The 27,060-nt window shown below is 40.3% G+C and overlaps 1 protein-coding gene across 1 annotated transcript in view; it reads left to right on the top strand.

Annotated features, from left to right (window-relative positions):
* The first annotated feature begins 14,458 nt into the window (after nucleotides 1-14,458).
* LOC137408355 (probable UDP-sugar transporter protein SLC35A4) overlaps nucleotides 14,459-27,060 on the top strand; it is a 34,298-nt gene continuing 21,696 nt past the window's right edge. Inside the window, exon 1 of the mRNA XM_068094851.1 lies at nucleotides 14,459-14,689. The gene's annotated coding sequence lies outside the window, so the exon portion shown is untranslated. The remainder of the gene's footprint in view (nucleotides 14,690-27,060) is intronic.

The following is a 27,060-nucleotide window of genomic DNA, read 5'->3' as shown; positions in this document are numbered from 1 at the left end:
TGTTCAAAGTAAATTTGTTTAGGAAACACCATAACTAGTTATAGCCTGTGCTCATAGTAAACTTGTTTAGGAGACACTAAGACTGGTTATAGCCTGTGTTCATTGTAAATTCGGGTAGGAGGCACCATGACTAGTTATAGTCTGTGTTTATAGTAAATTTGTTTAGGAGGCACCATGATTAGTCATAGCCTGTGTTCATAGCAAATTTGTTTAGGAGGAACCATAACTAATGGCCTTTTTGCTCTACTGTTCCTTTTTTGCTACTTTGAACGACTCATAAACTTCAGCTAAAAAAAGAAAACTGAATGATATAATGTTTAAAAGATTACTAGAAAGTGTAATAAGCAATCACATTTAACCACAGTTTAAGAATAGTAGCAGCAATAGTAATAATGATAGCGATAAAAATAGTAATAGTATAGCAATTAAAATAGTGATAATATTATCAGCTGTTCCAACTCAAACAAGTAAAACTAATTTTGTGTTTTGAATGTTTTCAGTATTATAAAGCAAACAAATATGATACTTGATATATTTTTACGATGAGTTGACTTTTTTGATGTCTTGATTTTGCAGCTAACTTGACTTTCTTGATGTCTTGATTTTGCAGATGTTTATATGGAGTGGCTATGTAAAAGCACAAGAGATAGAAACTCCACAGAACTACCAAACTCCTGATGGAACAGAGTAAGTGTTGTTAAACCAACTTCAGTTAGCGATGAGCCTTAAATCTTAAAGGTTGACTTGCAACAAAATTCACATTACAGTTATTTGGTATGAAAAGATTCACCATGTCTTACTCTGTTGTGTTGTAGGTGCAAAATATGTGGAAATGTGATTACAAGCTTTTACACGCTAAAAAACGAGCAGTTAATCGCAGCCACATGAGACCGCTGTAGTTTGGATTCTCTTTTCAAAACGGCTCAAATGTGACGTAGTTGTAGTAGATGGTTTTTGTTTACACTTTCATGCATCCTTATTCGTCGAAATATTTTCACAAATATACTTCACACATTCAATAAAACCACATCTATTGTTCTTACGTGTCTATTTTATCGTCATTGTAATGCTGTCACTTTCTGCAGTGATATCTTATAACTTACCGTAAAAACCCGTTTAATTTTTTAGCCTTAGCTCGAAGGAGTACATTTCATTGTCTGATAATCATGACAAGCCTGTTGGTCACCTGTGATAATCGAAAATTGCTGCAAAAATTATTTGCGAAGTATTGGGTCACATGATCAGATTACAGCTTGACGATTCGATCAAGCCGAAACAAAACTGTAATGTAGCGAGCATCTATATTTGATACGGGGTCTTTGGTAAAACCCGAAGTGTTTGTCATAAACTAGTGCTACGATAAGTTTTATATTGAGCTTTTTATTGGCCTTTCAATTCACGTGAGAACATCCCGTGACAAGACAATAAAAACTGTAATGACTACGTCAGATAAATAAACAGATTCCAATCTACTGCGGCTTTTCGTTTTTGAGCTTTTAAGACCTTGTAATCACATTGCCACATATTTGGCACCTATAACACAACAGAGTAAGACATGGTAAATCTTTTGATACCAAATAACTGTAATGTGAATTTTGTCAAGCCAACCTTTAAAAAAGCTAAAAACTAGACATAGAAATAAATAAACAGTTTATTTATAACGATGATGACATATAGGTACACAAGAGTAGTAGTTGAGGTTTGTTTAGCTCTCACTGATTAGTAATGAAGTATTTCAAGAAGAAGAGCTGGCTTTTTTATAAAATCTTTGACAAATCTTTAAAGGTCAACTTAACATGTTCACTACTGTATAATCTTATTTGGCATAAACCCGGCATCTTAAATATGACTCTTTTATTTGCTGTTTGACCACAAATCTGGTAAGCTAGTCCCTACATCTATTCTATTTATATATATAAATCTCAGCATTTGCCTGTATCCTGTCTGTCTGTCTGCCCAGTTATATGGATAAGTTTTAGCAATAAAACATCTTCTTTGCATGAAGTTTGAACATGGAACCTCCGCTTTGCTGACAGCCATTTATCCCATACACTACGGTATCCAATTGGCTATTCTATAGAATGAATTGTGCATATACTTATTACACCTGCCAATCTTTCATGGCTTCACCCTTAACACTTCAGCTAGTGTTATGCGAGAAACCATACCAGAAGAAAAATCTGGGCCTACACGAGAAGAAAAATGCTCAAACTCACATGACTAACAAAACTGTTGCAATCAGTATAAGTAATAGTAGGAACTGCAGTCGGTATTGTATGATTTACATAACAACGAACACAGTACACAGAAGTAAACACAGTACACAAAAATACACACAGTACACAAAAATACACACAGTACACAGAAATAAACACAGTACACAGGAATAAACACAGTACACAGAAATAAATATAGTACACAGAAATAAACACAGTACATAGAAATAAACACAGTACACAGGTATAAACACAGTAGGCCCTACACAGAAATAAATACAGTAAACATGAATAAACACAGTACACAGAAATAAACACAGTACACAGGAATAAACACAGTACACAGAAATAAATATAGTACACAGAAATAAACACAGTAAATAGAAATAAACACAGTACACAGGAATGAACACAGTAGGCCCTACACAGAAATAAATACAGTACACATGAATAAACACAGTACACAGAAATAAACACAGTACACAGGAATAAACACAGTACACAGAAATAAACACAGTACACAGGAATAAACACAGTATACAGGAATAAACACAGTATACAGAAATAAACATAGTACACAAAAATAAACACAGTACAAAGAAATAAAAACAGCACACAGAAATAAACACAGTACACAGGAATAAACACAGTACACAGTAATAAACACAGTACACAGGAATAGACACAGTATACAGAAATAAACACAGTACACAGAAATAAACACAGTACACAGAAATAAACACAGTACAAAGAAATAAAAACAGCACACAGAAATAAACACAGTACACAGAAATAAACACAGTACACAGGAATAAACACAGTACGCAGGAATAAACACAGTATACAGAAATAAACACAGTACAAAGAAATAAAAACAGCACACAGAAATAAACACAGTACACAGAAATAAACACAGTACACAGGAATAAACACAGTACGCAGGAATAAACACAGTACACAGAAATAAACACAGTACACAGAAATAAACACAGTACACAGAAATAAACACAGTACAAAGAAATAAAAACAGCACACAGAAATAAACACAGTACACAGAAATAAACACAGTACACAGGAATAAACACAGTACGCAGGAATAAACACAGTATACAGGAATAAACACAGTATACAGAAATAAACATAGTACACAAAAATAAACACAGTACAAAGAAATAAAAACAGCACACAGAAATAAACACAGTACACAGAAATAAACACAGTACACAGGAATAAACACAGTACACAGGAATAAACACAGTACACAGGAATAAACACAGTACACAGAAATAAACACAGTACACAGGAATAAACACAAACACCTTCATTTAAAAGTTGGAATGGTATATCTTGACTAAAAGTAAAATCTTTTGGCCAACATTTTTTTTATTATTCGTACAACACCGAGAACTCAGCTAGTCCATTCATACATTTAACTTTGGTTTAAGATGTTATCTGTTATATTATTTAGTTGAATACAAACTTCCTATATGTGTTGACAATGTCTATGGTTTAGCACAAAACCTGACATGTTAGTAAGCGAGGTGTTCTGTTCAATACAATTTTGGCTTGTTAGGTGTTATACTTTTTTGTTTTGCCCAAACCCGGTAAGCTAGCTGCTAGGCTTTCTCTTTTCAACATAAATCTGACATGCTAGTTGCTATGATCTGTTCTTTAACATGAATGTAGCGTGTTAGTTGATGTAATATTTAAGTTTTAGAACAAACTTTAAATTTTAATTGCTTTGTTTTTTTTTTGTTAAAAAAAACTCGACATGTTAGTTGCTGTACTATTTAAATTAAAATTAAAGCTGACATGTTAGTTGCTATAATTCTTCATTTAGCACAAATGTGATATGTTAGGGGCATGTTAGTCGCTACACTATAAATTAAAAAACTTAAAGTTACTTACTTTTCTCTGTTGTTCAACACAAACCTAGCATTATTAATATGATGTATTATTTTGTAAAACCTATTCACTATTTTGTGTTTTTGTAGACTGCGATTCGAAACAATGACAGATTTCTCCCGAGGAGTGCTTGACGATGTTTTGGATTTGCAGCCTGATTTTTTCATTTCTGGGAATCTCTTAGCTGCTGACTTTTCATCTCTTAGAACAGTAAACACTACTAGTGCGGAGGTAGTCATCGGAACTGTAGGTTTCACTGGTTATGTGAATGGAGCAGGAACTTCTGCTCGAGTATCTTATCCTGCATCCTGTCAGATTACAACGGACATCGTTCTAATAGCTGAGTACTTTAATCATTGTGTTAGAATTCTCAATAGAACTAATGACAACACAGTTTCAGATTTTGTGGGAACTTGTTCAAGTTCTGGATCTGCTGATGGTGTTGGAACAGCTGCTTCATTTACTCATCCAGTTCGAATAATTCAAGATATCGATAATCCCAATTTGGTTTATGTTGGGGAAGAATCCGGAAACATACGTTTGATCGATGTCGAAACTCAAACTGTTAGTACATATCTACCAGCTGGGTTTACTGCTTTGCATTCTTTTCGTTTCGACACTTATTACTGTGGATTCATGCTTATCGCTGATGATTACACGTTTAAGCGCCTAAATTTAAACTCATTCATGATGACAACATATGGTACCAACGGAAATTATACCGATGGCAGTCTGCATTTAGGAAAATATGATTCTGTCTATGATATGGCAGTTCTCTACAAAGATACATACGTTGTCGTAGACAAAGGAAACCAAAAGCTGCGAGTAATAGACACGGCCAGCTGCCAGGTTACCACGATACAAGGAACAGAGACCGCAAATGATTCATATTCCATAGCATTCAGTAATGGTAATCTCTATATCGGTGGTCAAGGATACATCGTGCAGATTCCAGGTTGGTAGGCTAGAATTATTTATTATTTGTAGCTTTCAAGGAAGCGCAACTCCGTGACATCACATGTTTGAATATCACGGATACAAAAATTCTTTTAACCACTCTTTAGGACTACGCTACATCATAAATTAATAAACTGAATGATTTGAGTTGATACACTTTTGCTTGTTAAACCAAAATTCTTTCTGACAGAGACGAGATAAAACAAAAAGTTGAAGTGACCTTTTGAAAACTAGTACATTTTTAAAAAGCCAGAGGCATTAATGATGTACAGTTTTATCACAATACAGTATCCTTTAGTGTATAAATTGCCGCTGGTAAAAGTACAAAAACAAGTTATAAGCCTAATTAGATGCATTACTTCATAACCCTTCTCTGGAGATTAATAATCTAGTATGACTATGCTTGGTGTATCAAATTGATGCTTTGATAAAATTTTCATCATACTACGTTTTTGTTCAAAGAATTGAAAACGTAACAAACTGATATAGTTAAAAAGGAGCTGCATACTGGCTGACTCGTTTATGTCTACACGATTAACTGAATAAGGTAAAAAACATGAATGTTTACCATGTCTTACGTTATGGTAAACATCAATTTGTGGCAGGGTATGTGTATGTTTGTCGCAGAACTAAGATTGATAACCAAAGTACTGCTGCTAAAATACTTTCAATTAACAAAGCAGAGCCTTTTATTCTACAATAGTTCATAAACTCTGTTGGACTGTTTTAGTTGACATAGTACTGAGTGGAACCGGAGAGATGACCACATCTGGCCCTGGATGCTCTCCTGTAACGCCCAGTTCAACAAGGACTGCTGCTGAGTTTGTAGATGACCCGAGCTGTGAGCAGCCAGAGACTACTAGCGCAACCACAGGCAGCACCACTAGTACCAGCACCACCAGTACCAGTACCAGTACCAGCACCACCAGTACCAGTACCAGCACCACCAGCACCACCTCTGCTACAACAACTTCAACAACAACTTCAACTTCAACTACTACTACTGCAACAACAAATGCTATCCAAAGCTCTACGGCTGGTAAGTCATGCATTCTTCTTGATAACTTAAAATATTACAGTTGTTCAAAGTACCCTTGTGTACATATCAGGGTAACTTTTGTGTACATATCAGGATGCCTTTGTGTACATATCAGGATACTTTTGTGTACATATCAGAGTACCTTTGTGTACAAATCAGGGTACCTTTGTGTGTGAATCAGAGCACCTCTGTGTTCATATTAGGGTATGTTAGTGTACATATAAGGGTACCTTTGTGTACATATCAGGATACATTTGTGTACATATCAGGGTACCTTTGTGTACATATAAGGGTACCTTTGTGTACATATAAGGGTACATTAGTGTGCATATCAGGGTATTTTGTGTACGTATCAGAGCACCTTTGTGTACGGAAATTGAGCATTGCTGCAGTAATATAACATTTAAAATTACTATGAATCATCATGCTTTCAAAAATATTTCATTGATTACTACTTATTACTATTACTTTACTAGTTTTAGTAATTACTACTACTTACCGTAGTTTTAATCACGATTCTGCCCAGCTGCTCAATGCTATATAAACTGTTCACTCAATTCTTGATGTATTTTAAAGTGGATTTATCCTCAATATGTCTGTGTTGGTAATTGTCATACTTTTTGGTTATTTCTCTATTCAACTCAGAATTTAGATTAATCTTATTATTTGTATGAGAAAGACTCTACATCTATGTAATGATAAACTTGTATTTACCAACTAAAGTAGAGAAATAGAGTAGTTAATACCAACTCGTCATAGTCATAGATAGTAGCTAGTAACAACTAGCTATAGACATAGAGAGTAGTTGGTATCAACTAAAAATAGACATAGAGAGCAGTTAGTAACAACTGAAACTAGACATATAGAATAGCTAGTGACATGTTAGCAAAAACATAGAGAAAAGATTGGAAGCCACCAAGCATAGCAATAGATAATAGTTGGTAACAATTAATAATAGACATAGAGAGTGGTTAGTAACAGCTGAACATAGATATATATAGTAGCTAGCACCAACTTAGCAAAAGCATACAGAGTAGATAGGAAGCCACCAAGCATAGACATAAATAGTAGTAAGCAATCACTAAGCATGTGTATCAAACGTGGTACAAAGAAAAGCGATCTCTTTATCAATCTCCTAGCTACCTGATTTACTTCAAGGGCTTGTCAATTGCAACAGAACTTTCTGGTTCTATTGTCTGAATAGCTTGAAACAATATATTACCCTTCTTGCACCAATCTTGCAAGAAAGGTACTTCTTGCAAGATTGGTGCAAGAAGTATCCTTCACTTCTTTCTGCACTTTCTTCACATCCAGCAAGGTATGAACTGTTGACCTTCCACATAAAATGAGGATTTACTGTCTAAAACTATAAAAATATGCATGCATTCATTCACTTACTAACTTACTAACTTACTAACTTACTTCACAAGATGATTCTTTTTAGAGCCATTTTAGTTCGACATGGAGTTGAGATATTATTGCCTCACATGTAACAAGTCATAATCCTAGTGGCATCAAATGGCTCCTTCAAATACGTCCAACAAAAAATGAATTGTAATCATCACTTGCAACAATATTCTATTTCTAACATAACGGTAAACAAACAAAAAAGAAGTTTTGGTAAATGAGGTCATGATCTATTGAATAGACAATGTCGTTATCTCTCTTCTACTAACCATAAGTCAGTCAGTTCAAATCCTCCAGATTGAAGCAGATAGTGCAGTAGTAGTTTTTGAAGTAGATGCTCTGCTGAAACCTAAGACCTTTGACCTTTAAAACATCAAACTTTAGAGGTCACTTTAATTAGTAAGTTACGAGTGTTTCTTTTTAAATGAAGGCTGGCCACAGATTGCCTACTCCAATTATGTAACATATGACACAAAAAAATTTATTTTTCTAGCACAGGAATGCAATAGTCTGGTAGTAATAATTCTTTTTACAGAAAAAAACATTTTAATAGTTTTGTAAATAACTGTATCAGGATTAAATTTTGGCACCAGCATTCATTCAATTAATAAGCTGTATCCTAGGAGTTACATATAAAAAAACTACTAACTACAACAGACATGAACCAAAAATAACAATCATATTCATAGACCAACATGTTGTGCAAACTTAAATAGGTGGTCACCTATGATTAAATGAAGTGTAGAGTTTTATAGAAACTCCAAACTCATATTTGTACTCGGATTGTTAATGAGAGATTTGAATCACTGATGTTGATTATATTTATTGTTAATCATATAGGGCTGAAGCCTTCACACCGTGAAACCTCTGAAATTACAGACAATTATTAAGTGAGATTAGCATTGGTTATAAATTCATAATTGACAATACATGTGATATCTTCAAGAAATTTATACTTCAAGTAAATTATCCAAGTGCAATCAGTCAGTTAAAAAGAACAAAACACATATATAGTTCAAAACTGTTATTTAAGATAGACTTACCGACCTGTGCCTCTTTGAACAATCCAAGCTATAATACAGGATAAGTAGGTTTACAACTTTACTAAAAGAAGGTTACATTATGTAGTTGACTGTGTGAAAATTGGTGAGAGACTGAACAGGTCAGGTAAAAACATCATCTAAGGTCATCAGGTTAGATTGTCATTGGTCTAGCGGCATATTTCAGTTACTCAAAAACCAATAAAGATAGTTCAAGCTACTTCTGCTGGTGGTTACCTATACCGGCCACAAGAGCTGAGCACAAACATTTCATTATTGCTTCACTGATTATAAAAACATAAACTGCTGACAAGCATCCTGGTAGGTAGCCCAGAGGGCAAATCTTTATTTCACTACATGAAGGGTGGTGTAATAACTAAAACTCGTAATTAGTAAAGAATTGCATTCTTTTTATCACAATAATTTTATACTATCGTAAATGTATAGCTACAAGGTCATGTCATGTCAAGTATGTTTGGCATATAAACGTGTGTGGCAAAATGGCAATAGCATCGTCCAGTCAACTGCCAAAATGAACGCTCAACAAAGTGCTGTTTTTGCTCAAGATCGCCCACACCTGCAGTTTGTGGGAGAAAAACGTCCAATAAAAGAAGCTGTGACAAATAATACGTATATGATACCCTAGTCTCTGTTAGCGCTTTGGCAATGTTTGCTTGGTTATTTCCTTGTAGATTTGTTTTCTTTAAGCTTACAATATAGTAACTATTCTACCGGTATATCTCACTACAGGAGGAAATGGACTGCCGATTTGGGGAATTGTTCTAATCGCCATAGCAGGATATGTGCTTCAGGATGGTGAGCATTAAAAAAAAGTAAGTTTGTAAAATAAATAAATTATATTATTTATGGGCATTAGTTATTACTACACTATAGTTGCTCCTGGAGTTAGCATTGTTAGTTGCTATTGTTGATTACAATGGTTAGATGCTATTGCTCGTTGCTATTTTTACTTACTATTACTAGTTGCTATTGTTAATAAGTATTGCTAGTTACTATTGATTTTTGCTAGTGCTAGTTGCTATTGCTAATTGCTATTGCTTGTTACTATTGTTATTTAGTATAGTCAGTTAGTATTGTTAATTAATATTGCTAGTTACTATTGCTATGTGCTATTGCGACTTACTATTGCTATTTGCTTTTGCTAGTTGCTATTGGTAGTTGCTATTACTAGTTGCTATTGCCATTTAATATTGCTAGTTGCTATTGCTATTTGCTAATGCTAGTTGCTATTGTGAGTTATTATTGCTAATTGCTTGTTGCTATTGTTAGTTAGTATTGTTAGTTAGCATTGTTAATTATTATTGCTAGTTACTATTGTTATTTGCTATTGCTAGTTACTATGGCTATTTGCTAGTTGCTTTTGCTAGTTGCAATTGGTAATTACTATTACTAGTTGCTATTGCTAGTTTTTATTGCTAGTTGCTATTGCTAGATGCTATTGCTACTTGCTCTTGCTAGTTTATATTGTTAGTTGCCATTGCTAATTGCTATTATTGTTGCTATTGCTAGTTAGTATTGTCAGTTAGTATTGTTAGTTAATATTGCTAATTACTATTGCTAGTTATTATTGCCAATTACTATTGCTATTTGCTATTGCTAGTTACCATTGCCATTCGCTTTTGCTAGTTGCTATTGGTAGTTACTATTACTATTTCTGATTGCTAGTTGCTATTGCTAGTTGCTATTGCTAGTTGCTATTGCTACTTGCTAGTTACTACTGTTAACTACTATTATTAGTTACATTTGTTTCTAACGACTAGAAATAAGTGCGACATTTGAGGCATCAGGTAAACATTGTCAGCAAAAGCACTTATCTTTCTTGAATTCAAAGTTAATTTATAATCATTTAGATTTCATAGTTCTGTCTATAGTACGAACAACTTGCCACTACTGTTTCTTTAGAGCCCGAGTTGTTGACTCATCTCTACAGTAGATCAGACGAACACACTATTAACCCCGTGAACCAAAAGAGTTGAAGACTTTAGCGCGTTCTGCTGACACCCGTGGGTATTACAAATGACAAGAAATAAACTCCAAGTCTAATATAATAGTTTTAATATAATGAAACAGAACTAGTGGTCTCTGGCTGACTCATTCTTAATGTTCATGCAGAATAATTTTTACACTTATTCTACACAAACTGCTATGACCTCATCAACTTTTATTTTTATAGCAACTTGTTGCAAGTTCATTTAAACTTTTATAAATTTATGTGCTGTTGTTGGTTTCATTTTGCTAAAGAACTCTTGTGTTTTACATGTATAGCTGAAAATACAACTTGACTATTTTACGGCATTCTTGTAGTAGCTGGTAGCATCGCATATGTTTGAAATCTAACAAATTAATGGCACCTCTGAAATAAGAGAGTTCTAATTTTTAAGCTGAGTTCTAACTGGCGGCTTATACAAATCAGCTTTTTGATAAAACTTTCATAGATTGGAATAATATTTCTGAAATACCATTATTTAGCTCTATTACCAGAACTATTTTTCTATTCGTTGAGTGGAGAACAAGTATGTCATATATACTTGTCCTCACTTTCTTCTACAGTTGTACCAATCATTTAGCCTTATATATATAAGTAGCCTAAGTTCCTTCAGAACTCATTTTATGGAAGGTAAACAGTACATAGCCAATCCGTTATTTAGAGGTGTCAATGCTGTAATAAATTAAAGAATTTATGAAAAAATCTAAGCTTCATGAATCTGACAAAAGGTTTGAGTGTATACAAGCACATACATACACACTCTCTAATCACGGTCTAATATATACAAGCACATACATCATACAAACTCTATCATCAGGGTCTAGTATATACAAGCATATACATCATACAAGCTCTTCAATCAGAGTCAAGTATATACAAACATATACATCATACAAACTCTCTCATCAGGGTTTAGTATATACAAACATAACCATCATACAAACTATCTCATCAGGGTCTACTATATACAAACATATACATCATACAAACTTTCTCATCAGGGTCAAGTATATACAAACATATACATCATACAAACTCTCTAATCAGGGTCAAGTATATACAAACATATACATACATTTGCAATGATTATTTGACGCAGTTTGATGATTGATGACACAATTGATGATTTTGTGTCATTTTTGTGTGCTTATTCCACTTTTTTGAAGAGAGCAAACTAAATTCATAGCAAATGGCTGGACTTCAAATTTACCTCTATCAACATGTTGTTGACGCAACCAATAATTGACAACTACATGTATTTGGAATTTTCGAGGATTTAGATTTTTCTCAAATTCCTCTCTCAACTTGTTGCTACTATTACACCGCACGCAACGGCGTTTATGTTGTTGTTATGAACAGTTCCTGTCACGTAGCAGCTATTCATACAAACCATTCCAGTTGTATGGCTTCTGCGATACAAACGGAAGAACAAAGCTGCCAAAGAATGTTCAAATAAAACCCTAAGTTTAAGATGTTATTTGTTTTCTATAAACACGATCTATTGATTACATAGTGTAATTTGATTTTCTAAAGAAACTAGCGACCCTTGAAAAGGGGGTTAACAAAACTTTTGTTCGCCTTGGCATGTTAACAGCTAGCAACACTCAATACAACAACAATTATAAATGCACTAATCTGATCAATAGTTTATAGGTGCAGCCACATGTTGGTTCATATATAGAATTTAGCGAATAACAACCAGTCCTTGTTTGTGTACAGTAGGCCTACTTCTATTTAAACAATTTCCGTTGAAAATGAAAAAAAAACTAAAACTGAGTCCTCAAAAGGCTTACAGTAGTTGTTATTTTTTCTGTTTCATGTCAATTTACCGAAATACTATCACTATTGTATCAGTACTTCTTTGCTTTTGTAAAGTTCACCCCAGAGACCTCTATTATACTACAAAGACCACTCAGACATCCCAGAGACCATACATTTGAACTACACATCTGTAGAAAACCTCATCCAGAAAGCTCAGCCTGCAGATTTCTGGGGCTATATATTACAACAAATCGTACAATCCATGAGGAGAAAGTTCACTCCCACTATGAACATTGTCTGTCTTAGGCATAGAGTGATCTTCCCCGAAAATAACTCTATGATCCTAGGCACACAGAATTAGTCATAAAAAAGTGTATCAGCTGTGTGCACATGAAATGCAGTACACAGACAGTGATGGTATGATAAATAACAGTTCACACAACTGACACAACAATAATAATAATAATAATGATACTAAGAATAATAATAATACTAAGAATAAGAATAATAATACAGCACAATACATTGTGAAATGTACTCTAATAAGGATTAATATTATGTAAGGTGTAAAAGTTAATGTTCATATGGAGGTTATTCTAAAAACCCTACAATATAATTGTTTACTTTGCAGCTTGTAAACTATGATAGTTTACTGCTTGAAGGAGCAGCGAGGCCTGTTAAGTAGTTTACAATTAGAATAGCAACTATCTGTAATATACCAAAAGAGGTTAAGAGATTATACCACTTCCTTTTTTCTTTTGTTTCAGGCCATAAATAGATAGATAGACAAATATATAAATGGATACATAAATATATAGATAGATATATAGATAGATATATAGATAAATATACATATCTAAACTACTATGTGTACTGCGATAGCCTCTAGACAGTTAGCGCAGAACATTGAGTTCTAATGATCATTTTATCGAACAAGAAATACTAAAATCCATGAGTCTATTGATTAAAGGTTATTGAAAAATACAGCTTATAGTCTTTAAAGTGTCTCAGCCTCTTCCAAAGTAGCAAAGACCACGGAAGTAGAGACTTCTATGATCAGGAAGTCATGAATGAGCCAATCTTCCATCCAGGATGGGCAAGTCTTAAATTTTCTCGTCATGATTGGCAAATTTAAGATTGATGATTAGGCTGACCTAAATTTGAGCTGAAGTGATTCACGCCTGCAACAAACACCAAGACTATGAATTCTATCATACTATTTCACCTCTGTCATAAGAGTGGGAATGCTGCCTTGAGAAGTTATTTTCTCTTATCTCCACAGCTGTTTTCTTACAAAGCATTTAGTATTTCTGTATTTTCTCAACAGCAATACAATTGAAACAACCGCAATCCGCCAAGGTTTTCGAAGTAGCGCAAACTGAACCAAACAATCCTTCTGGTGATTGTATAGGAGTATTTAACACAATCTCTTGCTCATAGCGCTCCTTTTGTTCCTAAAAATAGTTTTTTTTATTACTGGTTAATATCAACTCATTCAATGGGTTGATCCTATTCACAGCCTTATCACATCTCTATGTGTCAGTAATGCTGTCAGGCTTTGTTTTGCAAAAATGAAAGAATTATCAGACTTGTAGAGTAATCTCCACTAAAAGCAAGAGTTATTTTTAGTACACTAAAAGTGATTTGAAGGTTTTAATCCTTCATTGTAGTCCCATTGTAGGGCATCGTGGTGTTATCTACATGTTCACGTATTTGTTTCTTTTAGTGGCAAGGGTTGTTAATGGCATGAATTATTCAGTTCATGCTAATATTGAGAAACTTCAAGATTTATTGTTCACCCATTTTATTAGTTCATCGAAACTGTCTAATATCCGTATCTGAGAGGCGAGAGCATCCATTGGAGAGAGATTGTAGGTAATGGAAATTGGTCTTCAATCGTGCGGGCTGACAGAAGTAGCTAACTCCAAACATTCTAGCGAGTATTCGACGAATAGCAAGGTAAAACTGCCTCCCCACAAATAGCTTTCACTCGTCAGTTCATTGTATGTACCGAGGACCTTAGCTACCTCGACGTTAACTTTATGGCCGTTTTAACCTTTTGTGTTATTTACTGAGTTCGCGGACTAAGTTAGCTATACAATGCCTTTGCGCTGCATCGATATTTTATTGCGCTGAACTATACCTAATACGTGTGATCGTTTTGTATTGTTTGTTTATGCCGAGCAATTAATATGGGACTCTATTTTAACACAACATTTAATAAATCAAATTAATGTGAAACTAAAATAGATGTTGTAGTAAGATCGCTATCCTAAAACAAGATCTGTGTGCATTGGAAGCCTCGGCTAATACATGGCAAATGAAATCTAATGTTGACAAGTGTACCTTTTTACAGGTTGGTAAACGGTATCATTGACTAGCGTGGTTCAATTTTTTGTGGAAAAGAACTTACTAGTGTGTCTTCCTATCTTTATTTAGGTATGATATTACAGTTAAATCTAAAATGGAATGAACATTAGATAAAATAACAAGAGCTACCCAACAGCTAGCAATGATTAGAAGGGTTTTAAAATCGGCTGACACACCAACTAAAAATAGATTATTTTTGGTCAGGTCTTTGATTGACTGTGCTTCTCAAATTTGGGATCTTATGAAGAAAATACGTTATACAGTTTGAAAAGTTACTAAATAGGCCTAAAGCATTAGGCCTACGTTTTATTTTCATCATCAAATGACAGATAAGCTTTAAAAAATCAAGAGAGGATACTGATATTGGGTCTCTGAAAGAAAGGTGAAAGCAGGAAAGGCATAGACTGTTTGTTAGGTGTGTGGCTAAAGGTGTTGAGCCGCAATTTTAGTGTGCTAGCATAGGGTATTGTGATGGAAACATGCATTACCATCTCCTTTTTGGTTATTGTCATTAGAGTTGTGTTCTCTTGTGTTATTTTATATAGTCACGCCCCTAGAGGAGGTTGGCCCTAGCCACCTCATTTGCATATCTGGTTATACTTAAGGCCGTGTTTCGGCCTAGTAAGTTCGTTCAATACATGCTTTGCATTTGGACCCACACTCTTCTGTTACTTTGCGCAATAACAGAATCACACTGAGCACTTACGTACTCCAAGCCTCAGTCTACGGACGGTGCTTTGGGAGTAGGGTATAGAAACACTGTCGACCCCGTCGACCTCAGGTCGACCCTGTCGAACGAGCATAATATCCCCCAGGGAGCAATTCCTGGTGTAAGGTGGTTGTAATAGGCCGGTGGTGTAAGTCGACCCAGTCGCCTCCGCGTGTTGGTCTACGGGCAACCCTTACACGGCCCCCTGTGGAAAGTGAATGCAGACCGGTAGAGTAAGCCGACCCAGGTCGCCTCTACGTGTTGGTCGCAGGATCCAACACACTGGTGGCAGCAGTGGGATTGAACTGCGGTAATTAGGACTTATAAGACGAACCTAGTAACCATGCCAAACAGCCGACGGAATGCTACCAGAGATCTGGCTGAGGCAGAGTTACAGCAGGTCGACCAGATTGGTCAACTGACAGAGGCTATCACTAGAGCCTTACAGATACCCAGAGGGGGAGCCAGCTTCAAGCCTCCGAAGTTCGATGGGAGTGAGGATGTAGAGTTATTCATCTCCCAGTTCGAAGAGGTTGCGGAAGCAAATGAGTGGAGTGAGAAGGCCACGCTCCTCCACCTGCGGGAGACCCTGAAGGAGGGAGCCAGAGGTTGCAGTCGAGGGGACTCACCTGCCTCCATCTTCTCGGCTTTACGCATGAAGTACGGGCTCTCCCCGAGAGAGGCTAGGAGTAGACTCCACCTAAAAAGGGAACCCAAGACGAACCTCCAAGAACATGCCACAGAGATGGAGCGTCTGGTGAAAATAGCATACGCTGACCTCCCAGAATCCTACCAGTCCAGTATGGCCATGGATGCGTTTTCTCTGACACTGGGAAATACGCCCCTCCAACGCCACCTGTTGGCAATGAAGGCACAGAGCTTGGAGGAAGCAGTGCAGGCGGGGAACGAGTTCCTGCAAATTCAGCCCACTCTTCCTCGGCCTGGTGCCCGACCCCTAATAATGACGGTGGATGAAGAAGAAGTCACCCCCGCTACAGTCGCCCCCGTCCATTCGGACCCCCATCAGCCACCTTGAACGACGTCCTGATGGCTATAAAGGGGTTAGCAGATGGACTGAGGGAAGGAAAGCTGTTGGGACAACGGGGCGTGGACAAAAGGGGACCAAATTGTTGGGGTTGCGGCCAGGCAGGGCACACCCAACGCCGGTGCCCCCAAGCCTCCCAAAGACAACAGCCTCAAGTCACGAGGCCGGGAAACGGTTACCATCCACAGCAGTAGGGGGAAGTACTGACTGTGGATCAAATATACCCTTGCAAGGACAGTGGCAACAGCCACGACGGACTAGGCGACACAGGCTCCCCCCCTGCTCGCCACCGGTCCCCTTGCATAACCAATATCAACCCTTACCTGAGTGTGCAGGTCTCCCACTCTCAGAAGCCAAGGACGAAACCTACGTCTGGCCAAAGCCGTCTCGGCCTTCCAAGAAGGGCCCCCAGAGGACTAGCAAAGCCAGACGGACCCACGGAGACGAGTCATGGAAGCCGCATAATAGCAGCTATTTCTTACCAGGTCGCATCGGAGGCCAGCCCGTCCAATTCCTCGTGGACACCGGATGTACCTCTAATTTGTTGGGACGACATGTCTTTGAGCGGTTACCTAAAGATGTCAAAAGCAAATTGGAGGTCCGGGAGGACTATGGACAAATGGCAGATGGTACCCGGCTGCAGTTCCACAGACTCATCACTCTCCCGGTCAGAGTCAGGAGTGTCCAGGTTACTGTGTCTCTCGTGGTGTGTGCCCTGAAGGAGGATGCCATCCTGGGCATGCCTTTCCTGGTCGACCACCACTGCGAGATGAACTTTCAGCAACCCACGTTGGTGTTAAATGGACAGAAGTTGACTTGCACTGACCGAGAGGGTCGACCTCTGACAAGCAGCGTGCAGATAATGCGAGCCACAACGCTTCCCCCTCGAACCGAGGTCCTGGTTGCCGGACGTCTCACGTCCTCCTCCTATCAGCCAGTCGGGTTAATTGAGGGAACGAAGAATGGATATATGGTGGCCGCCAGCCTACACCAACCCGGTGAGAAGGGGAGAGTGGCCATCCGTTGTATGAACCCCACCGACCATCCCGTCAGCGTGACGGCAGGAACGGTCGTGGGGCAATACACTGGGGTCGGGCCGGACGAAATAGGGGCCCCCTGGACAGCGAAGGGAGACGCCGAGGTTTCCAAAGAAACTCCCCCTCCTGTCTCCAACGTACCTCCCCACATGCTGGACCTGCTCCGACAGGCGGCACCACATTGCTCATCCCCTACCGAGCACCGAAGGATGGAAGACCTTTTGACCCGTTATGCGGATGTATTCAGCCAAGGGAGTGAAGACATGGGGCGTACCACCCTGGTACAACACGAGATCCCCCTCCTCCCAGAGGCGCAACCCATCCCTCAACACCCGTACCGTGTAGGACACGAAAAAGAAGCCGAAATCGAACGACAGGTTTCGGCCCTGGAAAAGCAAGGCATGATTGAGCCCGCTCACGGGGCCTGGAGCTCTCCGGTGGTCTTGGTGAGGAAGAAGGACGGGGCGTGGCGATTGTGTGTAGACTATAGGAAACTTAATAGTGTCACTCGCCAGGATGCCTACCCCCTCCCCCGGATTGATGAGAGCTTGGACGCCTTGTCCGGTAGTAGGTTCTTCAGTACCTCGGACATGATGAGCGGATACTGGCAGGTACCCCTCTCCGCCGAAGCCCAGGAGCGGTCGGCGTTCGCCACACGCAGTGGGTTGTGGAGGTGGAAGGTGCTCCCCTTTGGACTGACCTCCGCCCCAGCTACCTTCCAGCGGCTGATGGAACGTGTCCTCCAAGGGCTACACTGGAAAACCCTGCTGCTGTACCTCGATGACATCATCGTCATGTCAGCCGACTTCTCTAGTCATGTCACTAGGCTTGCCGAGGTGTTGGAGCGATTGAGGCAGGCCGGGCTGAAGTTAAAGCCCTCCAAATGCAGCTTGTTCCAGACCCAGGTCAAGTACCTGGGCCACATAGTCAGCAACACGGGGGTGGCTACCGACCCTGAGAAGATTCAGGCCATAAGTGGATGGGCAGCACCCCAGGACGTGACGCAGCTAAGGTCATACTTGGGTACCACTGGGTACTATCACAGATACGTGCCGGACTACGCCTCGATCGCCAAACCTCTCACCTTGTTGACCAGCGAAGGGGTCCCCTGGAAATGGGGAGAAGAGGAACAGGAAGCTTTCCTTAGGCTCAAATGGTCGCTGACACACGCCCCAGTACTGGCATATCCCGACCCCTCCTTGCCCTACGTGCTAGATACCGATGCTAGTAACGTAGGGACTGGGGCTGTGTTATCCCAGGTCCAGCAGGGCACGGAGCGACCCATAGCCTACTATAGCAAGACCCTCTCCTCCGCCGAACGCAATTACTGCGTAACCAGGAGGGAGCTACTGGCAGTGGTACAGGCTGTCCGGCATTTCCGGCCCTACCTATATGGCAGAGAGTTTACCATCCGAACCGATCATGCCTCCTTGGTTTGGTTGCACCGGAGGAAGGAACCCTCTTGCCAGGTGGCCCGGTGGCTGGAGAGCCTGGCCGAGCACAAGTACCGAATTATCCATCGAAAAGGCGATAAACACGGGAACGCCGATGGATTGAGTCGACGACAGTGCGTCGACTGCCGGCAGTGTGCTGCTATTGAGAGGCGGGATCAAGGGCCAACGAGGTCGCAAGTATGCGACTCTCTAGTAAACCCAGGAACGAATTGGGAAACTGCTGTGCCAGTGGACCAAGTTCCGGTACAGCCGCCAAGAGGCACCGGAACATCCAGTCCCAACCCCCGTCAGCTGGATGAGGATGAATGGCCTCGACTACCGGGCAACAGACCTGTTTTAGGGCACGGCCTCCCGACTCCCACACCAACCAGTCCAGTCCCAGTACGGCTGCCGGGCGGTGCAGGGACACCCAGAGTGTCGGACCACCCTCCCAGAAGGCCTCAGGATCCTCAGTTACAAGCCGTCAAGGTAACTAGCGAAACCAAAATTGTGGATGGAATTGGTGAAAGTGTAGTCCAAAAGGTTCCAGAACAACTGACGGTGGTACAAACTCCGCTGGATGAAGTACGGGCACTACAACAGAGAGCCGCTACCGACCTAGGGGTCATTTACCAGGCCGTCAGGAACCGGAGAGGGGTGGAAGAGGCCGTGCTACGAGTAGGCAGCCCCGAGCTGCAGCGATTGGCCTGGATGTTTCACCAGCTCCGGCTCGACGAGTCGGGCGTGTTGACCCTCCATCTCACCCAGAATGGGCGAGAAAAGGTGGTGGTGGTATGCCCGAAAACATTGAGACAGGAGATCCTGTGGAAAGCCCACGAGCAAACACACTGCGGTGTGGAGAAGACCTTGAAACGCGTCCAATTGGACTGGTATTGGCCGGGTATGGCCGGAGATATCCGGAGAGCAGTCCTCTCTTGCGAAGTTTGCCAGAGGGCCAAAACAGGAAAGGGGCGGACCTCCGGGAATAGACAACGGTTGTACGCCGGGAGGCCATGGCAACGCCTAGCCATAGACTTGGTGGGACCCCTGCCTCCGACCCCTCGAGGAAATGGTTGGGTGTTGGTGCTCACTGATCACTTCACTAGGTGGTCAGATGCTTTAGCCATTCCCGACTCTACAGCCCCAACGGTAGCCCAGATCCTAGACGAGAGGATATTTAGTTACTTCGGGCTACCCGAGATTATCCATACCGACCAGGGGAGCCAATTCGAGTCCTCGTTATTCCAGGAGCTATGCGACTTGTGGGGAGTCGATAAATCTCGGACCACCCCGTACCACCCCGAAGGGAATGGGGTGGTTGAGAGAAACAATCGTGTGTTGGGTGACTCCCTACGAGCTCTCTTGCTGGGCAGAGGACAGGAAGATTGGGACCAGTTACTGCCACAAATCATGCGGACGCTGCGAGGGTTACCACACTCCGCCACTAAAGAAACACCCAACTATCTGATGTTGGGTCGGGAACTACGTCTTCCTGACCAGTTGCTGTATGGGAATAGACTAGAATCATTCGCAAGCATACATGAGTATGTGCAGACCGTCCACGACCGGTTGATACAAGCCCACACTCTCCTCCGAGATAGGCAAAAAGAAATTGTGTCAACTGATGCGAGAGAGCCTCCGTTATTCAATGAGGGTGACCTCGTGTGGTTGCTAAGCAAGCGGCGGAGAAGGGGGGAAAACCCGAAGCTAGCAGCCAAGTACTTGGGGCCCTATCGCGTGTTAAGGAGTCACGAAAACCATACTTACGAAATAGAGAGGTATGGACAGCGATCTATCCAAGCGGAGGGAAGGTTACGACTCTGTCGCCCCAGTCCGGTGCAACAAGGACGAGCCCCGGTTAAAGTCGAGCCTGCTCGCCGTCCCAACATGAGGGGTCGACCCAGAAGGCAAATCGCACGAGGAAACGATAACCCAGAAGTCGTTATTCCAGAGTTGCCCCTGCCTAGCCAACTGACGGAGTTGCGAATACCTCAGTCGCCAGGAAGGTCAGAAGCACTTCGATTTCCCAGGAGAGATTCCTTGGTCCCCCCAGGGGAACACAATCCTACCTCGATGATTTACCCCGGCCCTGGCGGCGAGTTGATACCCGAGGAGGAAAGAGCCACGGAAAATACGGGAGCCCAGGCTAATGATACCGGGGCTGGGGATGCGCCACGGCCCCAACGAATCAGGAGGCCTCCCGCGTACTTGACCGATTACGACACTAGCACCGTCCAATCGGGAGAAGCCCTCGGAGTTCAAGGTCAGAAGGCGGCCATTTTGGGTCCCAGACAGAACGCGCTCATTACTTGTTACCAACTCGAGGCGCACACACCTATATCTTGTCTCAACATGGAAGTCACTAAAGAAACCGTAAAGAAGGCTGCACCGATCATCGGAGCTTTACCCCTATTGCCCGAAGTAAAGATCATGCCACTGGAGCTCCACCCAGCGCCGGGTGAAACCCTAGGTGACTCAGAAACGGATTCTTTGGATAATCACGTTCCACACTCCCCACTACCGACCAAATGGATCGCGGCAGAGACAGCTAAAACGATCTCGAAACTATGTCGAGAGAAAGGTACTAGCTGTCCATTATGCCAACAACTACTCTCTAACCCTCGGCGGCGCAGAATTCACATCGCCCAACATTTTACACGCTTCTTCTGCAAATGTGGGAGAAACTCCACATCTCGAGATACTATTGCAAAACATCAGGCTCGGATTAAGGATGCCGAGGTACGGAAGGCTCACGGTGGAAAAGGAATTACTATATACGAGGTCGACCGAAATAGCTACCCGGCCTGGAGCACAAAGGTACAATTAAATAATCCTCCAGCCTTCGAAAAGCCCACACCCTACGGGCCAGTTAAAACCAAGCCGCCTACGCGAAGAGGGCTCCAGGCACCTCTCCCCTCTCCCCCGAAGAAGAAGTGGTGCAGTCCGCCCAAGCTGGAACGACCAGTCCCAGCCCCTAGAAGATTGACGACGATAGGCAGTATCCAGAGCCGGCTAGGGGACGTACGACCCCGGGTCACAGTGGACGCTTTGCGAGAGGAGGCCTCCAACCTCCGACGGGCGGCTCGTCGTCTGGAGGACCTGGCGAATCGCGTGTCGACCTCCTAGATGACACGGTTGACATGGTTTATCAATATTTCTCTTGGTATGTTTAGTAATTGGGGTCTCTCATATTATTATACTTCCTTTTCTTTGTTTGTTTTGTTGTAGCTAGTTGGTGTGTTCCTATATTCTTGTATCTTTTTTTTCTTTTCTTGTGATTTTTATATATAGCCGGTAGTCGTCTATAGGGGCGGCGTGTGTGATGGAAACATGCATTACCATCTCCTTTTTGGTTATTGTCATTAGTGTTGTGTTCTCTTGTGTTATTTTATATAGTCACGCCCCTAGAGGAGGTTGGCCCTAGCCACCTCATTTGCATATCTGGTTATACTTAAGGCCGTGTTTCGGCCTAGTAAGTTCGTTCAATACATGCTTTGCATTTGGACCCACACTCTTCTGTTACTTTGCGCAATAACAGAATCACACTGAGCACTTACGTACTCCAAGCCTCAGTCTACGGACGGTGCTTTGGGAGTAGGGTATAGAAACACTGTCGACCCCGTCGACCTCAGGTCGACCCTGTCGAACGAGCATAATATCCCCCAGGGAGCAATTCCTGGTGTAAGGTGGTTGTAATAGGCCGGTGGTGTAAGTCGACCCAGTCGCCTCCGCGTGTTGGTCTACGGGCAACCCTTACACGGCCCCCTGTGGAAAGTGAATGCAGACCGGTAGAGTAAGCCGACCCAGGTCGCCTCTACGTGTTGGTCGCAGGATCCAACACAGTATAATACTCGTCAAAGAGCAAACACCTGTATCCCATATATAAGAGCCAATCTGTTTATCAGTCGTTTCTGGCACTAAGAGAGTTAAAATGTTGAATAGTTGACACATATCCTTCAAAATTTAGAGACAATGAAAAAAAACATGGACACATCTAAATAAAATTCTTATTTGCGACCGCCTTTTTTTAATTACTAAGACATTGTGTTCCTACGCCTTTTTACACACTCACCAAGTGCGGTTTTATTGAGAAAATTCAACAACAATACTTTTTTTTATTCAAAAGGCGCGTATAACATAATCTAAAGTTCTAATATGAATCCAAAAATGCTTTCCATGACGAAAATTTCCGCTCACGTAACAGTCACAATGAAAAGACATTTTTCTTTTCTCTGAAGACTATTGCTTCATTTTTTCCTTTTGACTTTAAGCTAGACTATATAGAAAAGTTTGAAACATACTGTTTTGTGCATTTTGTGTGAGTTTCATAAATAAGCAGTAGATGAATTAAAGTTTTTTCGATTGACTCTCAGTTTGTACTTCAACTTCGCTCTCAGTAGTATTCGCCAGAAAATTTACTGAAACACAAATGCGGGTTATTAGTATGCCACGTGTTGAAATGAGTAACAAATAACACATAAAAATGAACAATAAGTGAACATAGACAAATGACTGTTCTGAATATTCATGCTTGTGAATAGAAGTATTTGTTATGAGAAGGAAATCGCATGTTTGTAGATATGGGAGAGATCGGAAGCCAATTCCAATGTCCAAGTCATGAACACATACTAAAGATACTTCATGGGTGGTTAATAACCTGTTTAGGCATATGTTGTCATTCGCGACCCAGTTGCAGAGTAATCGAAAAACAAATAAAACATACATTGTTAAACAGCTGCTCACAATCGTTTGTGAAATTGTAGAGTTTCGAAGCTTCAGTCAGTTGTGTTTCAGGAAGTGTTAGTTTCAGTGCTTCTGTTGGTTTTAGTGGAATACAAAGAGTTGGTATTGCAGGAAGCATTGGGTTCAGCACATTATGTAGTCTACCACAAAACATTAGAATTAGTAATTTTACTCAGCTCACAGTTGGAGTTGTCCTCTCACTCTACCAATTTAAGAATTTGATTCACTTTATTTGAAGATTTTACTAAGGAAATAACCAATCTGACCCTGCATGACAGTGTAAGATGGTTGCTTAATTGTTAAATTTATGAATGGTTTGCTAGTTTATTTTACTGTTAAGTTGTACATTGGTAAAGGCCTGTCACTAATCTAAAACAATAACAAAATCATTAACATAAACTAGGTGTAAGAAGTGCAGTATGAGGAACAATAAACAGAACAGATATTACATGTTTCCCTTCTAGCTATTATAGTCACACCAATTTGCTCGGTTTTGCTGAAGAGTGGACTACAACCCTGCTAGAATGTGCAGTTATATTATCTGCAGCAGCCACCTTGACTGGTTTGAAGTGATCACTACAACAGGAAACGGAGGTTGGGACAATAGAGATCTTAGGTAGATTTCAATTAGGCAATTGAGGAGAGTCAGCGTAGTAGGTACTTTTTGTGTGTGTACACACAAAAAGTACCCACTATGCTGTTGGTACCCACTTTTGCACTGGGTGTAGTAGTGAGGTACTTCAGGCCCCTTGAAAGTGGCATCGGTTCGGAGGGTGATCCTAGCATCAAAGTGAGTACGGTGGATGTTGTATCTGCATTAGTTGCTTATGGTTTTGTCTCAAAGAACCACCATCAAGTGTGGGAATGATATCAGGGCTATTCATGGCCTTCAGATACGATCTTGGCCGGAGCGCCAAACTTTTGATCTGCCTGTACCCTCACAGCATCTTCCGCCCTAGCCTCTTATTCCTAGACTTCCTCGCAAGATTAGTGTATGCTGTTAACTTTTGTTTGCTGTTAGGACAGTGAACTCTATATTTTCTCAATGTCTTCAATAGATAAAGTCAAGAACTACTTGGATTGGGAAGGAGAACGAGTTTTTTTTGCGCCAATTTCTCTGATCTCTGTGCAAGAACGCTTACCTCATTCTTTCTCCTATTTTATGTTCATAGGTTGTAGAGCCGTACATATGTCTCTATATCTAGATAAGTAGGTCTCTTACATCAGCCTCTTCACAGTCTGAACTGCTTAATCAGTGAGGCCAATGACTTGAGTTTGTAAGTGTTATATATAGATATACCGTAAAACCTCTAATTGAACGCCATGACGCTCTATTTTTCAACCTCTCCTCTGTTAACCTCTCCTGATTATCTGTACGTCAGTTGTTTCTCCTTCATAAGTCGCGCCCAGAATAATCCACTTCTTGTCGTACCTCTGGTCCTCCTCTTTCAATCAGCCGTCCTCTTCTAACTGGAAACCTCTCCTTCCCTCTTTTGTTCTAGATCTCCTCCACCCGTGGTGTCGTAAATACAGATAGTAATTCCTGTTCGGTATTCTTTTACACTCTATGGTGGCGGTGTTCAAATAGAGGCTGGCGGTCTATTTTTCAAATAGCTTGTCAGAATTTTCGCAAGATAAATTTAGCCCTATTGCGGGCGAAGCTAATGTCGCCTATATTTTGCCCTCTTTTTTCCGATGGACCTACATTAAACATTTTGAATGCAATAAATATGCTAACTTACCTCTAATTTGTTTAATATCTCTTAATCAATATGCATCAAAAAAACCAAGAAATATCTCTACCAGTTGAGATCTATTGCTTGCGATTGACCCTCGATGATATTATAGCCTGTGTCCTTTTTTGCAATTTGTTGGCATTTTCAATTTTTATTTCATTCTAAAGTTGAAGATATATTTTCATTTTATATTTATATTTAGCAATCTTACATAAAAGCTCATTGCACTCACTGATATGTTTGCTACAGTTTGGAGCCAAAACTAGCTTTTTATGTGCAATAGAAATGGAGTTATGAGCATCGATCCATTGTAAGCTGTGTTAAGATAGCCGCAAGGATGCTATTAAATAAAATGCTATAAATTTGCTTATTTATAAGGTATACAGCGAAAATCTATTATATGATACAAATATATATTTATGAACAAATGACATAAACGAACCATACTTATATTAGATGCAGAAACAAAATTAATGTTTTTAAAACAGAAATATTTCCATCATGTGCTCGGATAGCTGCGTTCTGATTGTTGCTTTCGTTGAAACAAACATCTTCTAGTTGTCCAATACCTTCCACAATATCTTCTGGCCTTAACTCTTCTTCTGCACTGCTGAACTAGTCGATACTAGCGTCCAAACAATCCTTTGGGAGAGCAAACTCATGCGCTGCATTTAACACTAATGCAACACGTAGAAGTTTTACTCACAATAAACATAACCTTTGGTCCAAAACTTGCGAACCGGTTTTTATATGCATGTCCTTCAAAGTATTAGGACCGCGTTAAACAAAAGACTACTATTAGCCTGAGACAGTTAGTAATTATTTCTATGGCGTTGCTTTCAAAGTTCCATCTACCATCGTAAATTTAAACCGTACTTTGTACTTTTTATAACATTACTTCACAGTATCAGGACCACGTTAAATAAGGAACCACTATTAGCTTGAGACAGTAATTATTTCTATAGTGTTGCTGTGAAGGTTCATCTAACATCGTAAATTTAAGCCAGTTTTTTTTATAAACGTAGGCTACTTCGAAGTAGAAAGACCGCGTTAAACAGAGAGCTAATACTAGCCTGGTACCGTTATTGATTATTGGTACGGTGTTGCTTTCAAAGTTTTAACGAAAAAACGAAAAGTTTTGGAATTGGACAATGGAAGAATTAGCTGATATTGATATAAACGATTCATTGTTAATACGATTTTGTGGACACTTTTCAACTACTCAGATGATATTATAGGCTCATAAAGATCAAATAATGTCAAAGCAGCGGGCAAATGGAGGTGGCGTTCAATTGGAAAGTGGCGGTCTATTTTTTAATCCTTCTCTTTGGGTGGCGGTCAATTGGAGGTGGCGTTCAAATACAAGCTGGCATTTCATTTTTCAAATGGATCGTCAGAATTTTGGGAAGATAAATTTATCCCTTTTACTGGCGATGCGAATGCTACCTGTATTTTACCCTCTTCTTCCAGTGGAGGGATATTAAACTTTTTTGATGCAGTAAATCTGCTGACTTACCTCCAACTTGTCAAAAATCTCTTAATAAATACGTATTGAGAAATCGAAAAATTTCTCTATCAGTTGATAGCTATTGCTTGCAATTAAACTGCGACCATATTATAGCCTGCGTCCTGCTTTGTAAATTGTTGGAGCTTT

The sequence above is a fragment of the Watersipora subatra genome, chromosome 11 (assembly GCF_963576615.1).
Source record: "Watersipora subatra chromosome 11, tzWatSuba1.1, whole genome shotgun sequence".
Lineage (NCBI taxonomy): Eukaryota > Metazoa > Bryozoa > Gymnolaemata > Cheilostomatida > Watersiporidae > Watersipora > Watersipora subatra.
The sequence above is the reverse complement of the archived record's forward strand: the minus strand, read 5'-3'. Positions and strand labels throughout refer to the sequence as shown.